Source organism: Hippopotamus amphibius, chromosome 1 (genome assembly GCF_030028045.1).
Source record: "Hippopotamus amphibius kiboko isolate mHipAmp2 chromosome 1, mHipAmp2.hap2, whole genome shotgun sequence".
NCBI classification, from domain to species: Eukaryota; Metazoa; Chordata; class Mammalia; order Artiodactyla; family Hippopotamidae; genus Hippopotamus; species Hippopotamus amphibius.
The window spans coordinates 106,711,304-106,716,996 of record NC_080186.1 but is presented as its reverse complement, the minus strand read 5'-3'; the positions used below and the strand labels follow the sequence as shown (position 1 = coordinate 106,716,996).

Sequence of the window (5,693 nt, the reverse complement as noted above, 5' to 3'; positions counted from 1 at the left end):
GAAGAAGAGTTGGGGTCAGAATAATGCGTTCTGAGAATGACTTGATCATCCGTGACTGGCTCTGAAGACGGAAGGGGGTTATGAGAGTAGAATGTGGGCACCTTCCAGAGGCTGGAAAAGGCAAAGAAAGAGATCCTCCCCTGGAGCCTCCAGAAAGGACCTCAACCCCACTGTCACATTGATTTTAGCCCAGTGAGATGCATCTTGGAATTCTGATCTCCAGAACCATAAGATAATAAATGTGCGTGGTTTTAATTCACTAAGTGTGTGGTAATGTGTTACAGTAGCAACAGGAAACTCCTACAGTGGACATCGGTGGCCATTTGTTACCATGGCTGTAGACCAATTACTCTAGCCCCAGAAACGTGAACTTTCAAGCTTGTCAATTCTCAGTGGAGATAATGTAAATAATACTGGATGGTGTACCAAACCATCCCCTTATAAGAGGCTGAAACCCTCACCCTGTGCTCAGGGATAAACATCTAGTATGCTCCGAGGCTGGGTGGTACACGCGTGTATATTTGAGACAGGGTTGCATGGCCTTGGGCACTGGATTTACAATGTTCTCCATGGGGCTAGCTGCAGGGGGTTTTATCTGAACCCCCTGCCTGTGTATGAGGACCTTCCCACATTCTGCAACTTTTAAGGATCACATACTGGCTTTCACAGTTTTCCTAGGGGCTAAGATGTGGGTCTATTACCAAGAGCTGGCCAATCCCCATGAGTAACAATGACCCCAGCATTTGACAGGAGTTGAGAGGCACAAGGAGTAGGCCCTGGGGAAATTCTTCCTGTCCCGTGCAACAGAAGACTCTCCCCACCTCCAGATCCTTAGTTTAACACCGACCAGGTGCAGCAGAAGTCACAGAGCCATTGGCGGTGTCTAGTGTCCAGGGCCAGTAGTGTCACCTGTGCAGAGCCACAGGGGTTGTCACTCAGCAGGGGGCACCCGTGCCCTTCCCATTTGGTCTGTGTGCTCCCTTCCATTGGCCTTGCTTATTCCTCCCTGTTTGTAGAGCCTGGTTCTCCAGTTGGCTGGAGAGTCTCTGAGCTAGCACTATCCCTTGAAGAAAGTATATTTCAGAGGAAAGGAGCCAGAGTCTATTTCTGATGGCTGCAGAGAGAGAAAGGAGGGGAAAGGGAGAAAGCAGGGAGGAGGAAAGGAAGCTTCTTCCTGGAAGTTGGCTGGGTGCTGAGTTCCTCTGCGTCCAGGATTCTCCGCAAGAGTCACTTTCCCCCTTAAGCCAGAGGCACCCTCAAGGATCCAGTCACTCCACTCCTTGCTCTCTGGTCTGAAAACACAAGCTGGCTTCCTTCTCCAGCCTCCGCGGCCCCGGCCCCCACCCCCACCCGCAGGGCGAACCAGTCTTACCCAGAAAGAGAAAACAAATCAACAAACAAACCAACCGCACTCTCCGAGCAAACACGTCATCTTTCTATCCCTTCTTTTGGTCATCCGCTTCTTTTTCAGAATCTTCATTTCTCGTATTCTGTTCGGTGAGGAAAGCAAAAGCACGGTCCCTGGGGCACCATGAGAACCAAGCAGGAAGGACGTGCACAGACAATACACCGAGCAGCACTGTGAGAGGCAACCCTGAATCTGTGTGTCTATGCACAGGACACAGACATGTGCTTTCATTGTGTTCCTATAAATATATACCTGTACCCTTTGCTTTACGACTTCTTTATTACTAACAAACATTTTGGGTCAGTCACACACGATGCCAGAATTCATTTCCTTGGTGTGTAACGCAAGACAGAAGGGAAGAATGCCAGGAGGCTGGCAGAACCCGCCAGTATTTCAGATGAAAGCTTAGAGGTCCGTTACCTACGTGGGCGGAAATCACGACGTCACGTCCCCTTTCGGCAGCAGATGCGCCCATTGGTCGTCTGGGCAGGGGTGGGAGGGGAGATGACGGCCCAGGGACCCTGCGTGGGTGGGAGGAGGGGAGCCGCCTTAGAGGTCAGGGATGGGGCTTGGCTTATGTAAATCCTGCAGCGCAGGGGTGCCATTCCCGGCCAGCCACTCCCAGGGCTGTGGAAGTTTTCCGGAGATGTTGCTAGGATTTTCTTAGGAGAGTTGTTTGGAGGGGCGTGGAAGAGGAGGGGGTGCGGGGGGTGGTGGAGGGGCTGGGGTGGGGGTTGTGGCAAAGTGAGCGTGTGTGTACAGTGGAAGAGCCTAAGGCTGTGCGGGGGCGGGGAGAGAAACGTTCATACTTACCTGGCAGAGGAGATACCATGATCACGAAGGTGGTTTCCCCAGGGCGAGGCTCACCCATTGCACTGGGGGTGTGCTGACCTCTGCGATTTCCCCAAATGCGGGAAACTCGACTGCGAAATTTGTGGTAGTGGGGGACTGAGTTCGCGCTCTCCCCTGGCAGTGGGTACAAAATGACAGATAAATCCAAGCAACTGGGATAGTGGGTGGAAAAGTGATTGAGCAAGAACTGTGACCTTCTCGCTTATCCCAGAGTTTTGCATTTTTTTTTTTAATCTTTTTCTCTAGCTCATTGGGTAAAGGTGGTAGATAAGCCAGTAATGCTTCAATGAAAACTGGGAGGTCTGCATCACGGCCAATGCCTAGCCAGGTTCTTTCTTTCCCTGCACAAACCAAACACAGGCTTTTGCTACCACTGCAGATGTAAGTTTCTCTGCAGATCTAAGCTTCAAGGGGTTTTCCTACTTCAGGATTTCATTCTGACTGTGGAGCTCTGTTCTATACCCTGCAAAAATCTTGCACAATCTTCACCGGTGTTTCCAACTTGGACTTCAAAGTAGGGGTGGCCCACCATACACACTCATAAGGACCTGGGTTTATCCTCCTGCCAACAACAACAGAAAACGTGAAACAAAGACTTTGAAGAGACTGGGGCATCAGGTGAAAAAGGACAGTGCGTGGTTCCGGGGAGGTGGTGGGAAACAATGGCTCCAATTTACTGTCTGCAGAGAGTTTCCAAGCAGGGCACTCGAGGGCAAACTGAAAAGCAGCCCAGTGGACCTTGCTGAGTTGAGGACACTGAACCCGGATGCCAGGGAGGCCGAAGGAGCTAGGGTCCACAGAACAGACTCCCAGAGGGGAGAGAGATGCTGAAAGTAACTCAGAGAGAACTACAGAGGAGATCCCTCCTGCGTGCAGCACAGTACTGATCAGTGCAGCCCTGGCAGGAAACTCCCCAAGGTCAGGGGGAGAGCTTTGACAGGATCAGAGAACAGTGCCTGGCACTCACACAGATAGTACTTGTCCCCAACAGATAGACTGCAAGGAAGAAAACAAAACAGACAGACAAAACCTCTCAATTCATGAGGGCGTGGGGTGGAGTACTCAGGAATGTCTTGCCTCAGGAGGGCAACTAGTTAGCCATAAACTGAGTGCTGCTCAGAACCACTTAGTGAATCATCAAAGCATGACCTGAAAGGATCAAACTGTTTGCAAGTAACTTGAACACATCCCTGAAGAAAGCCCAATGTTTACAGGAACACACAACTCTCCATCATCCAACAAGGCAACATTCACACTATCTGGTATTCCATCAGAGATTCGGAGGTATCCAAACAGGCAGGGCAAATGACCCATAATGCAGAGACACACTGATCATGTGCAAACAACCCAGAGCTGACACCAGAGAAGGACATTAAAACATTTATTCCAACTGTATTCCGTAACTTCAAACAGTTCAGTAGACACATGGGAAACATAAAAAAGACCCAAGTGAACTTCAAGAGATTAAAAAAATAATAATAATAAGAGGGATGAAAACTACAACATACTGCAAGGGATTAACAGCGAGCAATTAGAAAATGCAGAAAACAAGAGTTTTTTAAAATCATTTATTTATCAAGAGAAACTATTCCTTAGCCCAGATATTCATAGTTCACAGTTTCACAGTTCAGGAACACAGGTAAGTGCCAAACTTCCATGAAACTCAACCCAAAGAAATTATATGGCACTTAGAATGCTCCTTCAGGAACAGTCTGCCTTTATATTCCAAAATCACTTTGCACTCTGAAAGATACCAGCCTTCCTCATCTCCTCAAAATCTTTCATGGAATCATAATTTCTGTAGAAATCTGCATATGCCTTCTTTCTTGGTTCAGCCACAGCAAACTTACACAAAGTTGCAACTCCCAGGGAGACAATGAATGCTCCAACCATACGAAATCGCAGACGCGTGGCCAGAAGGCCACGCATCTGAGGTTTCATCAAAGAACTGGAAGCCATGGTAGTTCTTCTCCTTGACAGCTCAACGATGACGTCCTTCCAGACAGATGGAGAAATGGACCAGAAGAAACAAATTTTTTTTTTGAAGGTGGCAAAACAACAGTAATTGTTGACTTAAGTACAGAGGAAGGAGCAAACCCTTCTAATGAGTTCATTAGGTACACAGGCAGCTTCCTAAAAGGTTCCTGGCAGCACCCACTTATCCAGCACGGAGCACAGCTCTGAGATGCCACCAAGGAAGGGGCTCGCCCACCAGGGAGTTCTTGTATTAAATACCCAGGTTGAAATAATGTGGGCCCCGTTTGCAAGGAGTTGAACTTTGTCTTGGGTTGGCAGTAATGTAGGAGGTCCATCCAGCTCCTCAGAGGGGAATGCAAAGATTTTCTGTGATTCTGTTTTCCTAGTCATCCAGTCAAGGCCTGGTCTGTGGCTCGGTGTGGTGGGGTGCCAGCCCAGTGAGTGCTGCAGTGGTGACGCCATGAAGCATTACCCACGAAAGGGTGTGGGTCCTCTGAAGTCCAGGATTTGAGGAATGGCCTGAGGACAGATTATGCTATTTTTAGTCGTCATGTTGAGCCCACTGTAAAACAGCTGCTGTGAGGAGAATCATGTCAGAGAGGGAATGCAGGCATCTCCATCTCTTTTTCTTCCCCAGTTCTGGATGGAGCTGGAAGGAGTTAAGGTACTCTTTAGACCAAGGCATGGCAGTTTTCTAGGCATGTTTAGAGATGTAGGTGCTCTTCCTGGAGGGCTAGATTATCCACCACTTTCAGTGCATCACCACTTAGAGATCTTTGGGTCTGCCTGTTGCCTCCTGCACCAGTGCAGCTTTGTGAGGCCCTCACTGTTGTCTAATCCAGCCTGTGTCCCCTCCTCATCACACCCCAGCAGGTGCCCTGATCCCAGCGAGGGCTTCTTCTCATTGCCTCCCAAATTGGCCATAACGTAATTTTTTTGTGTGTAGTTGATTTACAGTGTTGTGTTAGTTTCAGGTGTACCACGAAGTGACTCGGTTATATTGGGTTGGCCAAAGGGTTGGTTCGGGTTTTTCGGTAACAAACTTTCGGTAACAAACCGGCCCGCTAATCAGATGCCAAGCTAAGTTCGTCCCTCAGTGGGCTCGAACCACCAACCTTTCGGTTAACAGCCCAACTCGCTACCTGATTGCGCCACAGAGACAAAAGGCTGCGGGGTTTTGTTGTAACATCCTGCAATCAGAATGCATTCCCCCGTTCTTTCCAACCCAGCGGAAAATAGAGTCAAATGCCTCTATCTTGTCCAAACTTGCTGGCACCAGAGGCATTGACTCTTGTCACTCAGGAACGTCCGACCGTGGACACCGAGCCCGAGTCAGCTGCGGGCTCCGACGAAACAACGCCGGGGCCACGACCATCCTCCCCTGCTCCTGGCCGCCCCCCACTCCGCGGGACGACTGCAGCCTCTCTCGGGCCAAAGTCCCTGGTTTCCCACTCGT

General features: G+C 49.5%; 2 non-coding genes across 2 annotated transcripts; one reads left to right on the top strand and one right to left on the bottom strand.

The window, feature by feature from the left end:
• Nucleotides 1-2,213: 2,213 nt before the first annotated feature.
• Nucleotides 2,214-2,377, top strand: LOC130843317 (U1 spliceosomal RNA). The gene has a single exon (XR_009050923.1). It is a non-coding gene; the product is annotated as a U1 spliceosomal RNA (small nuclear RNA).
• A 2,947-nt stretch (nt 2,378-5,324) lies between these two features.
• TRNAN-GUU (transfer RNA asparagine (anticodon GUU)) lies at nt 5,325-5,398 on the bottom strand. The gene has a single exon. It is a non-coding gene; the product is annotated as a tRNA-Asn (tRNA).
• Nucleotides 5,399-5,693: the final 295 nt, after the last annotated feature.